This window comes from Carettochelys insculpta, chromosome 3, assembly GCF_033958435.1.
Source record: "Carettochelys insculpta isolate YL-2023 chromosome 3, ASM3395843v1, whole genome shotgun sequence".
Lineage (NCBI taxonomy): Eukaryota > Metazoa > Chordata > Testudines > Carettochelyidae > Carettochelys > Carettochelys insculpta.
This window is the reverse complement of record NC_134139.1, coordinates 209,803,296-209,817,580: the sequence shown is the minus strand read 5'-3', so window position 1 is coordinate 209,817,580 and position 14,285 is coordinate 209,803,296.

The window sequence follows — 14,285 nt, the reverse complement described above, 5'->3', positions numbered from 1 at the left end:
CCAGAGCCCCTGTCTCTTTCACATCTTGAGGACTTCTGGGGAGGGCTTCTGGGCCCCCCAGTACAAAAAGGATGTGGATGTGCCAGAGCAGGTTCAGCGGAGGGCAAAAAAATGGTTAAGAGGCTGGAGCACAAGACCTATGAGGAGAGGCTGAGGGATTTGGGCTCATTTAGTTTACAGAAGAGAAGACTTAGGGGTGATTTAATAGCAGCTTTCAAATTCCTGAAGGGAAGCTCTAAAGAGGAGGGTGAGAAACTGTTCTCAGTGGTGTCAGATGGCAGAACAAGGAGCAATGGTCTGAAGTCGAAGAGGGAAAGGTGTAGGTTAGATATTTGGAAAAACTACTTCCCCAGGAGGGTGGTGAAGCATTGGAATGTGTTGCCTCGAGAGGCGGTGGATTCTCCATCCCTCGAGGTTTTTAAGTCCCGGCTTGACAAGGTCCTGGCTAGGATGACTTAGTTGGGCTTGATCCTGCTTGAAGCAGGGGGCTGGACTAGATGACTTCCTGAGGTCCCTTCCAGCCCTATGATTCTGTGGGGGGTGATCAGCTTTCCAGTCTAGGTACTCTCCTTGGTTGGTCTGGGGCTTGGCTGTCTCACAGCTCCCAAGGCCCCGAGTGTTTGGGTCAGGCCTGCTTGGTGGAGGAGAGCTTGGTGAAGGAGCAGAGTGTGGAAGGAAAGGTTCAGCGGTTTGAGCAAGAGACTGCTAAAACCAGAGTTGTGAGCTCAGCCCTGGAGGGGAACATTCAGGGATCTGGGGCAAATAAATTAAAAAAAAAAAAAAATCACAGAATCAAAAAAATCACAAGATCTGCTAGGAATGGTGCTTGGTCCTGCCATGAGGACAGGGGACTGGACTCAATGACCACTCAAGGTTCCTTCCAGCTCTATGAGATAGGTGTATATCTCCGTATATTAAAAAAGGGATGAGGGGCTCTGTGGAAGTAGAACCCAACATGTAGGTTGCAGGCCCCAAGGGTGGGTTCAGAGACATTGGGGTAAAATTTCTGGGCCTGTCTTAGTAGCAACAGGTTGGGAAACAGGAGATGCCATGGGAATATCACCTGTGACCCAGTGCCCATACCTGGGGGCTGGGCCTATGTCCCAGTCTTAGAGCTGACTGGTGCAGGGCACTACTAGAGGGAGAAAAGCTTTGCTGAGAGGATACCCTTACACTGCTGGATTGGGGAAAACTACAGGGCTCTGCCAAGCACACAAACCCAGCAGCGTGTCTGGAGGAAGGGAACAACCTGACTACCTCGCAGGGAGACTGTCCTGTGTGAAGGTGGGTATGGCTGGGGTGGACGGGTGTCTTGTGAGGAAGGGCCAGGGACCCTGCTGCTCCCCAGCAGAGAGGTGTGTGGCTGGAAGAGTGATCTCCCACAGAAGGGCTGGGATTCCAGCTGCTCCCTGGCAGGGAAAGGCACTGGGGGATTTCTGGGGTCTCTGCTTGAGCCCTAAGGCTTTCCTGCTAAGCTTGCTTGAAAGCCTGGCAGTGCCCCTCACATAACACCTGTCTGGATCTTGGCTGGCCAGCTGCAGCGCTGGAGCTGCTTGGCTCAGACCCATGTTCCTGAGGAAGCCTCCTCCTGCTCCATGATATGTAACGTACCATGCCCGGGCCCTCCTCCAACACGCCGGGCGTGAAATCGGAGACCCGGACACAGGAATTAAACCCCCACCTCCAACCTTCACCAGGAAGAGAACAAACTACAGGAGGTGCCTGCCTGGGATTCTTGCTACGTGACGCACTCGCTGGGTCAACGCTGCTCTTGGTGACATGTCGCAGAACTGTCACAAGGGAGCCAATCTAAGGAACAGGAGCACATGCTGGGAATGGATTTCAAGCCTTGCTGCTGCATGACAAGGCACCTATCATCGGCATGATTCATACAACTCTCGAGGTACGGGATGCGCTGGGGAGGGAGTGGACGAAGGAAGTAGATAAGGAAGTGTTATTTACTCCTCACAACACACGAACTAGGTCACCCAACGAAATCAATAGGCAGCAGGTTTAGAACACACACAAGGAAGCGTTTTGTCACACAGTGCACAACCTGTGGAACTCCCTGCCAGAGGATGTTGTGAAGCCCAAGACTGTAACAGGGTTCAAACAGAGCGAGATAAATTCCGGGAGGATCAGCTCATCAGTGGCTGTTAGCCAGGCTGGGCAGAGCAACACCATACTGTGCCTTTGCTACTTCTTCCCAGCTGCCTGTGATTGTCCCGTCTTCCGAGCCGGGCTCCTGCCCGGCTGCCTGGTTCTCAAGGCGGCACAGCTGCCAGCAGCAGCACAGAAGGCAATACTCTGACACCCCACCCCACCCCTTTTGGGTGAGAAACCCCAGTAGGAGGAACGCTGCCCTCCCCTGTGAAAGCCGGACAGGATTGGGTAAAAGCACACAAGAGACCGATTTCACGGTTTGTGATGCAGTTTTCACGGCTGTGAAGTAGACAGGGCCCCCATAACGATCACCACTGATCCATCCAACCGGACATGTGGTCTCTTGGCCATCAAACGCCCGGAGCACTGGTAATGTGGATGACAACGTCAACATTCCCCACTGGCAGACATCTCGGGGGCAATTAACCAGGGCTGAGCCAGCTTGCATCTGACCCACAATTGCCAATGCGGCCCTGGGCTAACCGCGGCAGCGAAGAAATGCAGGCGTCCCCATGCAGACCCTGGGTGCCAGACTGCATGAGGCTTTTGTCTCCAAAGCAAGACAGGACTGAGCACTCGACAGCGCTGCAAGCAGTCCTCCCGCAGACCCGTTTCTGAAAGCCTGCGTGTAGGAACACAGGGTCCCCAGTGCTGCAATTAGGAGGTGTGAAACACTGCGCACATGATGCGATTAGAGAAGCTGGAACTCTGGCGTGACCTGGGAGGGAGCAAAGAATGCACATTCAGCACGCATTCCTCGTCAGGGGCCTCGGCTGCGCCAAAGCAGGGCTCTGAGATCAACACGCTCAACAAGCCCCAGAACCCCTCCCTGCCCGAAAGCTGCTGCTGCACTGAGAATTCAGCCCCTCTCCCGTTACACAGTCTGAGGCTGGATGTGGCAGGAGGAGAAAAACAAGTCTCCATCTTGAAACTCGAACCACAGAGGGCGTGAGCAGAATTAGCTTCTCCTAACTCTGCAGAAAGGCTCCATGTCTTGCCTCACTAATTCTCCTAATCCCTACAAGAAATGAACGTCTGGGCACAGGCGGCGACCTCAGAAGCGTGTGGCATGCCAAGCTGGGACCAGGGAGCAGCACCTGGCGTCCCCAAAACAGCAGCTTCCAGCTGTCCTTGGCTCCCCTGCATGTGGGACCTTTCTGGCAAAGGGAAGGGTAACTTTGTGTTTGGGGATCACATGTGCAGTCCTGGACACATGGCAACAGTGGCAGTTCTATCAATGGTTTCCATGGCAAAGGGGTCATATATAGTCCCCTCTAGAGACCCGGGATCACATCTCGGTTTGTACCACACCTGAAAGTACAACAGGTGCTGACATTTGCGCTGCAGGGGACTGGAACATTTGTTTGAGGCTGTTCTCGAGCAGCCCCAGAGAAACAGCGGCCAGGGGAGGGGCCAAGATCAAGCATCAGAGTGAGGGACCCAGAAGTGGAAGAGAAGATAAGGGTTCAGGTGCAACTGTAGGGCCAGGAAGATGCTGACTAGGGAGGGGTCGGATCGCAGGTTAGGACCGTGGGGACAGGGCTAGAACTGCAAGGGCAGCTGTGAGCTGGGACTGAGAAGCATCCACAGAGCTCTGTGTGTGAGGGTGTCATCATGCTCCCCATTGTGCCTGTGTGTCTCAGACAGGCTCTTTGCTTCCTCATGCCCTGCTCCCAGGCTACACAGAGCTGCACAGGTGAACCACCCCCATCCTCCTGTTCTGCAAAATCCCCAGGGGCATGAGGACAGGTAGCAGAGCCCCCAGAGGGGGACACATCTCAAAGAACTCCAGTTCCTGCAGAGGGGGAGCATCATCTTCTTTGAGTGGGGTCCTATGTGTGCGCCATGTCAGGGTCACTGATGACCAGTACCCCCAGCTGGAGGGGAGGGGACGTTGGAGCCAAGGACAAGGCTGAAAACGCACTGCATTTCCAAGAGGAGCGTTTGCTCTAGAAGACTGGACCACTGCACAACGCATGGAGAAGTGTGTGTAGAGGTCCAAGTGAACATTCCTGAGCAATGGCAGAGATTGAGTTCCTTAGGCTGGGGGGACAGGTTCTGTAATTCTCTGAAGAATCACACAGCTGTGGGATACACAAAGGGTAAGACTCCTGCTGCCGGAGAAAGACTGATAACCTCCTGGTCTTTTTGTTAGAGCTAATCCGTATCCAAGAATGAGAACGTGGGAAGAGTAAGCAGATGGAAATCTTCTCTGGAAACAGCGGATGCTGAACCTTTTCCCACCTGAGGAGGTACGTATCTGTCTGGACCCTTTCCTATTGTGCAGTACCCCTTGTACCTCCCAAGAATAAGTTCTCTGTATTCCCAGGCACACTCTAGGATCCAAACTTTGAGATGAAGAAGTTTCAGGTTGGGGTGAAGAATGCGGCCTGTGTTTTGGGAAAGACGATGAGGAATGGATGGGAGGCTGATACTGACTGGCAGGCTAGGTGAAGGAGGTCAGGCTACCGTATTTGTCTGGAACATTTTGGACTATCATCATCAGTGCTTTTTTGTAAAAAAAAAAAAAAAAAAAAAGAGGAGCCAGTAGTCAGGTGGCTCCCTGCCCCTCCCTCTTGCCCAATCCTGCAGCTGGGGCTGCTGAGGTGCTGGTGCTCAGTACCAGCACAAAAAAAAAACCACTGAGTAATATCATCCAGGCTATGTCATTGTGATCTTATTTATCACTTTGAGACTCAGAGGCATTTGGGAAAATGCATATAAAAGGCCTCTGGTCCACAGAAGGAGGAAGGCAGCTCCCAGCAGAGATGACCCAACCTCTACACAAGCAAACGTGTTTGCATTTCCGGTTGGTCACAGTGGCAAAGAGGTCTATTTCTGGAACTCCTCAAGCCAGAAAGATTCGATTGACTCCAGCTCTCCTTCGTAATCTGGAGAAGTGCCAGCTGAAGTCACTGCTAGACTGTTTTGTATCTCTGTCAGGGAAGTGGAGGGAATAAGGATGCAGTAGGCTATGTGGACAAAGGGAAGGAGAACGGGCCCCTCCTTCTCAGTTGATACAGAACATGCAGGATATGTTGTCTGTTGGAATCTCTGTGGATGTGTTTCTGATTAACAGAAAAAAGAGGTTTCAGGACTCGGGCTGCTCTTAGCTTGAGGAGGTTGAGGGGTAGCCATGCCTCTCAGGCAGACCATTTGCCCTCATTGGTGTGCAAACCCAAAAGCACCCCTCCCCAGCCCCCCAGGAATGCCTTTGACATTATGTCCATATGAGGAGGTGGCTGAACAAATGGAATCCCCACACTGACTTTTCTGGGTCTGTCCACCAACAGAGAGTCTCGTACCTGAGCAGAGACTGATACCAACTTGTCCAAGCTGTTTGGGCCGTAAACTGTCCTGAGCCAGCCCTGGAAACATCGAAGGAGGAGCTGGCATACGGTATCACGGAGCTGCAAGCCTGCGTACCTGTGGACAACTGCTTACTGATCTCCATGGGCTGATATGAGCTTTTGAGATGGGATTTGCTAACACTGGGAATCTGCTCGAGGGAAGACAAACCCCATCTGCTATTGCATCTAAGGAGGCTTCTATGAACTCTCTTTTTTGAGCTGGGACCAACGTGGATTTCTCCATGTAGAGCAGCACACATAGTTCCTTGACCAGGGATCTTATCATCTTTATGGAGGCAGAAATCTCACTGTAAGATCATCCCTTGAGTAGTCAATCCTGCAGGTACAATTATGCCCAGTTGTCAAAGGCAAGCTGCAATCACTCACCAGGAATTTTGAGAATAGTCTTGGGGCAGATGAAAAGCCAAATGGAGGTGGTTGGTACTGAAAGTAATCCTGACCTACCAAAAAAGGCAGGAATGGTTTGTGAGATAGGTAAATTGAGATATATCATACTGAAGCTGAAGGGCTGAAAACCTGCCCCCTAGTTTTAACAGTGGAATTGTAGCTGGGAGAGTCACCATCCTGAATTTTTTGTGATTTTTGGGGCTACTCAAATTCTTTCTATGCAAATAGTCCCAGGTAGCCTCTCTGCTGTGCTGCCCTGCTCACGCCACTTCCCCATTGGCCAGTAGGGGAATCTGGGCCCAGCTGCTATGCCAGGTTCCTGCCCGGAGGCCCTCAGCTCAGCAGTTCTGGGCTCTATTCTCCCAGCACTCAATGCTCCTACCTGGACTGCTTCCTACTCTTCCTGCTTCCACCCCTTCCCTGGAAGCACCTGCTCCAAACCAACTCCCCTTTCCACTCTCAACTCCTGGCTTTATAGCTGCTGCCTACTCCCGCTCAGCTGAGCTTTATTTAATCCACTCCCTGCTCCCTGGCTCCTGCTCCAGGGGCAGTCTGGGCGGCTAATTGGCCTTTCTGAATACCTTAACCACTTCTAATCTTGTGTGGGTGGACTGGAGTGGGGCCCACATGGCACTGAGGATAGCATTCACTGGGCTCAAACCAGGTCAGGGGACAGGCTAGGAATTCACCGCTCTGAGAAGTAGGGGAATCTTGGATGGAGATATTCAAATAGGAGAATTCCTCCTTATGAGGGGAGGAGCCCCTGCACACTCTGCATCCATTGGTGAGTCAGATGGTACCAGGGAAAGGTCCCACCTTGGAGGCCGGTCTTGGTGCCAATTTTTTAGTATCCACCAACGGAGGGGTTCTTCTGAAACAGGTCAGTCCCTGGAGGATGTGAACTGCCATGGTACAGGGTGGGATTGAAGACTGGGACCCTGTTCCATTGTCAGTACCAAGCTGTAATATTTCGGGGGGGCGGGGTGCTGTTCTAGGCCAAGCTGAGAGAACCAGTCTTAGGCAAATTGCCTAAAACCAGCCCAGGCTGGGATTTCCTTCTCCATAAGGCAAGCCAAGCCAGCCACAAAATACCTCTTCCAGCCAGAAACCACACAAGCAAACCCACAGATTCTCCAGCTGCTCCTAATGGCCAAACCAACCCTTGGCCTTACTCAGGCGAGAGGTTATGAGAACTTATTTCACCAAATCCACACAGGTTCTTCTGGCCCCCAAAGGGATTAGCCATCGTCCCATGCTCCCAGGCCAATATACACTTGGATCTTAGCCAAAACAGCATGCTGGGCCAATCCCTTAGGATCTAACATCTAAAGGCTTATTGAGAAAGAAAGCAAAAAAGAATGAGCAGGGTGTGAGATAAAATTGTTAAAGTGATAAAATGTAGTAGCCCCCCAACTTACATGGGTATTTCATTCTTGTGTAACTTCGCATAACTCAAATTTCGTGCAACTTGGGGGAGCCAGGAAACAGACAAGCACAGCAGCACTGGTCAGTTTCCCCACTCCTCTGAGTGGCGTTAACCCAAGATACGCACAATTCGAGTGCACATATCTCGGGGCTTTACTGTACGCACATCAGTTAAAGCCACTGATGCAAGTAACAGTGATGTTACAAGCTGCTATAACTGAGAGTCTCTGAAAGTCCACCCTATGAAGGATGGGTCCTTAGTTCATGATGACTGAAGAAGAAGAAGAAAATGGCCACTGCCAGGGTTGTACTTATAGGCTATGTCTACACTACAGTGGTCCTTTGAAAGAAGTTCTTTTGAAAGATCGCGGCTACACACAAAAAGCGGATTGAAAGCTCGATCTGGTCTTTGGAAAGAGAGAGGCCACACAGACCTGGCTACTTTTTCGAAAGAATGGGGCAGGAAATGCTGCAGATGGGGTTGCATGGCTGGCAAGCCATTCTGGGAGCCGTGGCCACATGCTCCCTTAAAAGGCCCCTCCCAAACAGCTGCTCCCTGCACATACAGAGGCCTGCTGAGCTGACCAAAGCGAAGCAGAGCCAGTGCAGGTCACAGCCATGGACACACGGCAGCTCCGGCACTGCATCCACGCCCAGGTCGGGTCGCTGGCCACCATAAGCACAGCTGCTCCCCAGATCCTCTGAGGGACAGACCTGCCATGAGGGCTGAGGACCACAACCCACCACAGTTCCAGTTGTGCCCCCCCCCATCCAATCAGGCACATCTGGAGCTACCTGACTAGCTCTGACTGGTGGGACCGGCTGGTGATGGGTGAGTGGGACAACATGCAGTGGCTTCAGAATTTCCACCAGGAGACCTTTCTGGAGCTCTGCAGTGGGCTTGCCCCCACTCTCTGACACCAGCCCTGCTCCCCGAGAAGCATGTAGCCATTGTGGTGTAGAAGCTGGCCACCCTAGACAGCTGTCACTCCATGGGGCAGCAATTTAGAGTAGCAAGTTTATCGGGGCTGTCCTCCTCGAGGTAAGGCATGCTCGGCTCGCAGGCCTGGCATGGGAGGGGGCTCCTGGGCAAGGGGGATCCTCAGGGACTGGAGTCGGGGAAGATTAGCCCGGGGGACTCCCCACCCCAGGCCCACTGCCAGAGGTGCAGCCTCGCAGGGGGCAGGAGAAGGAAGATGGGAGGGGAAAGGGGAACCCACTGGAGCCAGGGGCACCCCTTCACAAACTCACGCGTGTCTTTGCTTTCCATCCCCTGCAGGTTCTGAGGGCAATCAAAGCACTGCTGCCCCCGGGGGTCGTCTGCATCAGGGACCTGGATGCGGCCATCACTGGGTTTGCTGCCATTGGCTTCCCACACTGCTTCGGTGCCATCGATGGCACACACTTTGTCACCTGTGCTCTGAACCACAGCATGGCATGCTATAGTAACAGGAAGCGCTATCACTCCATTGTGCTGCAGGCCCTGGTGGACTACACGGGGTGGTTCATGGACATGTACACGGGCTGGTCAGACTGGGCCCATGACGTGTGGGTCTTCCAAATCTTCAGCTTCTGCTGGAGGATGGAGGTAGGGACCTACATCCCCCAGCAGGAGCATGCGGTCGGGAACATCTCCAGGCCCCTGCGCGTGGTGAGGGGCGCAGCCTACCCCCTGCAGCCCTGGCTCATGATGCCAGCGGCCATATGCAGGCCACCTGGAACCCACAAAGCAGCTGTTCAATAGCCATCTTGACCAGGCAGGCTATCCGCTGTAGTGCCTTTGTCTGACTGAAGGCGCAGTTCAGGTGCCTCCTCACATGACTGGACATCGGAGTGGTCAATGTTCCCCAGGTCATGGGGGCATGCTGTGCCCTCCACGACCTTGTGGAGGCCAAGGAGGAGACCTTCCTCCCAGGGTGGCTGGCCGAGGCCAGTCCTGGGTATGAGCAGCTGGCTGTGGCCCCTAACTGCCAAGCCCAGCATGATGAGCTGCGGATCCAGCAGGCTCTCCAGGACAGCTTTGCTTGCAGGACCCAGTTATCCTCCCCCAGGCACACCCCACAGGCTCCTCTGACTCACAGCCCCACCCCATCCACACCATGATTCTTCCCATCCATCCACCCCTCACTTCCCTTCCACAATCCCTCCCACCCATCCATCCTTCACTGGCCCCCCCAGTAAGGAGGGACATGGGGGTGCTGACAAAATAAACTATTTACTTAAACAAACTAAACCTTTTGCAACATGAAAAAACCCAACAACTATTTACAGGGGGGAATTATATACATTGGGAAGGCTTGGGACAGCGGGTGGGGGCACCTGAATTTGGACAGGGGCAGGGGGCCTTACTCCTTCTCCGAGGACGGACCACAAACCACATCAGCCATGGGAGCTCCTACTGCTCTGGGTCTGGGATCCCAGTCGAGGCTGGAATGGAGCCAGCATCACGGGGAGGTAGGGCCATGGGAGGAGTGCAGCAGGCTTGGGGTGGGGAAGGGGATGGGGTGGCACCCACCATGGCTGTGAGCCAACAGGTGAATCCCAACATGAAGGATTGGGGGAGCTCAGGTGGGAGAGGGGCAGCAGGAGGGTTGGCAGAGCAGCAGGGGTGGTGGGGAAGGCAGGGGGCAGCAAGGGTGGTGAATGGGCAAAAGGGAGGACGACAGCAGGGGCAGGAGGCTGGGCTGGCTGCTCCCTGAGTGCACCACTGAGGGTGCAAATGTGGCCCGTCAGCTCAGACCAGGCCTGCTGCTGCCAGGCCAGGACTGCCTCAGTGAGGTGCAGCTGCTACTCTGGAAGTTCATTTTGGTGGTGGAGGGCAGCCATGTATGTGGCGGAGTTGTCCCAGGTGCAGCGATATGGCCCCTGGGCATGGACCTGCCTGAGCACGGATTGTGGGGGTGCCCCGACTCACTCCTCGGCTGGTCCTGCACTGCCCGGCCTGATAAGGCCGATAGGGCTGGCTGTCCCCAGGGGCGAGGTGGGGCTCGCCAACCTCTCAGATGGTGCACCTGTAAGGATGGGAGGGGAGAGAGAGACAGCACATCAATCCCACACCACAGACAACGGAAGGGTCCCTGCATGGATGGAGGGTGAGCTGGGTGCATCCTGGCCCTTCCCGCCCTCCACCCCACGAGTAGCCCACAGTGCTGTTCAGGGGCGGGTGCTGACTGCCTCCTGCGGGGGTGCCTACATGCTGGAGGTGTACTCTTCAGTAGGGTGTCTAGGCTCAAGCCATCACCTGTGCAGCTGGCCCCACCTCGGGCCGTGGCAGGGGCAGACACCTCCACTCCCACGCCCCAGGGTGTGCAATGCACTATATACTTACTGGAGGGTCCCTCGAATGTGTCTGGGGATGCCCAGCTGGAGATGACCTGGCTCGATGAGCCCGAGGGCATGGTTATCTCCAGGGTACCATCTTTGTCTTGATTGTGGTGGCCTAGCTGAAGAGTCCTGGCTGGTCCTTGTCTGGCCCTGGCTACTTCTCTGGCACCACTGGGAGCTTCTCTGGTGCCGTGTCCAGCATGGTCCAGGGTGAGGAGCTCTCCTTGCCCATGAGGAGGCCACAGAGCTCACAGTATAAGGGGAAGGTGACTGGTCCTGTCCCTGACCCCCTGGGCAGCATCCCTGGCCTGGACATACCCCTGGTGCAGCTCCTTGACCCTGGAGTGCACCTACTCCAAGGTCTGGGTGAGCTGCCCTCGGGCTGCCAGGCCAGGGGCCAGGCAGCTGTAGATGGGGCATTCTGCCTCTTGCCTGTGGTCACCCTCAGGACATGTTCCTCCTGCCACAGGCCCAGCAGGTCTCTCAGTTCAGGGTTGGTCCAGGAGGGTGCCAGTATTTGGTGGCCTGGTAGGTTCCTGGGACCCCCTGGCAGGCTCCCTGAGTGGTCGTTGGGGGTTGCAGGGCATCTGACTGTCCACCATCTTCAGGCTGTATGCTGCAGGGCTGGGCGTGAGGGCATGGGGCTGCTTGGTGTCTGTCCTTGCTGCCTCCACATACTCAGCTTCCTGTCCCAGGTTCTATGGGGCTCTCTGCACCTTTAAAAAGGCTGGACACAGGGAGCATAGAGATCTGATAGCACTGGCCAGTGCATCTCCAAACTCCAGCTGGCTGGGGCCATGGAGGTCTCTCTTCCAAAAGAAGGGCCCCCAGTGTCTCTATACACTTTCTTTTCCAAAAGATTCTTTCGAAAAAAGGCACTCTTCCTCAACCAAGAGCAGAAGTGGGCTGCCGAAAAAGTGCGGTGTTGTTTTGATTTAATAACAAAAGAATGCATTTTGTCTGTAGACACGCCACTTTCTTTTTCCTTTTCCAAAAAAGGCCCAGCTTTTTCAAAAACACCTGCTAGTGTAGGCTTAGCCACAGACTTGCCCTGGGGAGGGAAAAATCTTTTCTTCTTCACGTAGGCAATGGAGGAACACCTGAGCAGGTGGCTCATTGTGGCATTCTGCCATTGGCTGCATTCCAGATGACTAGTTCCAAATTCCAGAGACGTGTATTTAATGCCTGAGTCTTTGTTTTAGTCCATCATCCTGTCTGGGAGGAGACCATGCCTCCTGTTGTGAACCCTTAGCTCTAAAACTTTTCTAATACAGATATAGAGACAATACCTATAACTTTGCAAACAAACATGGCGCAGATATACAAGTAGCATAACTGGATTCAGTGTACTACCAGCTTTCATTAGGCACCTCACTTGGCCCATCTGGCACAAGGATTTGGTGCAAACCTAGCCCAGTGAGCTCAGAAATGGTTTCATAATTATCTTAAAAATCCAGTAACATCACACAAGCATGTATGTTGTTTCCGCAAATCCCTTCTGAGTGAAGTACTTGGTACTGATGAGTAGACTCGGGAGGTGCCAACACTGTGTGAGAAGAGTGGTCTCTTGTCAGTCCCGAGGCAGTCTTAATGATTGAATCATAGAATCATAGGGCTGGAAGGGACCTCAGGAGGTCATCTAGTCCAGCCCCCTGCTTCAAGCAGGATCAGCCCCACTAAGTCATCCCAGCCAGGACCTTGTCAACCTCGAGGGATGGAGAATCCACCACCTCTCTAGGTAATGCATTCCAGTGCTTCACCACCCTCCTGGTGAAGTCCTTTTTCCTAATGTCTAACCTACACCTCTCCCTCTCCAACTTCACACCATTGCTCCTTGTTCTGCCATCTGACACCACTGAGACCAGCCTCTCTCCATCCTCTTTAGAGCTCCCCTTCAGGAAGTTGAAGGCTGCTATTAAATCACCCCTCAGTCTTCTTTTCTGTAAACTAAACAAGCCCAAATCCCCGACCCTCTCCTCATAGCTTGACTTTGATACACACAGTGCTAAAGATGTGGGTGCCATTCTCCTAGAGATGTAAAGCTTTGGTTCTCTTGGTGCAGTGTCCTGCTTCTGTCATATCAGGAATGCCCCCTTTTCAGAAGAGCCCTAAGGTCTGGATAGTGAGTCAGCAGGGAGAATGACTGGAGCCTCAACTCTACTCAGAGCAGGCGGAGCAGGAGGAAAGGTCTCTGCAGCAGCCTGACTTCACAGGGACCGTGATTTATTTTTTAAGGCAGACTCCTGTGGAGGATGGCTCCTTTTCTACAAGTTTTCTCTGTTGACTTATCCTAGGTAGACCCAGGTGAACGTGCCAAAGTTGATGGAGGACTGTGTTCACTGAGACCAGGATCCAGGATCCCTGGCCTGGCTCTGAAGCTGGCTGATAGGAATGCCCCAGCATTAAGAGCCTCACTTTTATCTTCCTTGTCTTGCCTTGCCTTGCAAATGGCGCACTTCTGCAGGACAAGAGACTCCTAAGCAGTGGATACAATGAGAATGCCCATCAACAATCCAGTTGGACTCCCAGCAAGAGACGCACCACTCGAAGCGTGGAGAGCCTGGCATTCCCTGGGCAACGATTACCATAAAAAGGAAAGAGATCAAGAGAAACTCCTCCTAACTCACTTACAATAGAGAGATAATAAAGAAAGATAACTAGAGTAAGCTGTAGTCTCCCAATAGTAAGGCTCACTCATGCTCCACCTGAGGCCAAGGCAGCTGAGAAGCAACTGACAGCTGCTTTACATAGCTTGGGAGCGGGGCATGAGGAACCGTAGGCTGAAGAGGATGTACTACCAGAAATCTCTGATGGAAGGAGCAAGAGGCATGAGCACATCAAAAGTGGAGCACACACAAGACACTACTTTAGGGACACATCGTTCCAGGACGGTCTTGATCTTCACTTACTCTGTATGGGCAACAGGTGAAGAGCAAATGCAGCTAGGTGCCTAGACGCCTGGATAGAGAAGACACTAAACGACTGCAACAGCTGCAACAGCCCTGCTTACTTCTCTCCATGAAACTTATTGGTTCACTTTTGCTCGAGAGAGTTGTGCGCTTCGCAGTTTGATTTGGGTTTGTCTAGCTTGTGTGGAGACAGGCAGATTTTAGCACAAGTATGCTACAGATTCTGTAGTTCACCTATGGTTGGATCAGTTTAAATCTGCTCATTGGCCTACTGGTATGCATTGGCAATCCCACCCTTCTTCCAAGACCTTGTACAAGGTTTATAGAGGGGTTCAGTAAGAATGGTGAGTCCCGCTGGAGCTCAAGCTACACATATCTACATCTGTATAAGGTATAGGAGATTTGCTGCCCTTTAAAATCCATCCGCTTTTGCAGAGTAAATGCTACTGAACAGCACTGACCTCTGAGAGCCTCCAGGAAAGGAAGTATCTTGAATGGCTGGGGCTTGAGGCACTGGCCCTGTCTAATGACCCTTACTGAGCACACACATGAGCACAGAGTTGCAGGCTCCCCTAACGCTAGCAGGTCTGTTTCTTCCATTTGCCCTGTATTCATGACAGATGCACATACTCTCTTGGCTCTGGTATTTAATATAAATACACAATGAACTGCTCGCAGCTGCTCTCATTCTGCATGTTATTCTCAG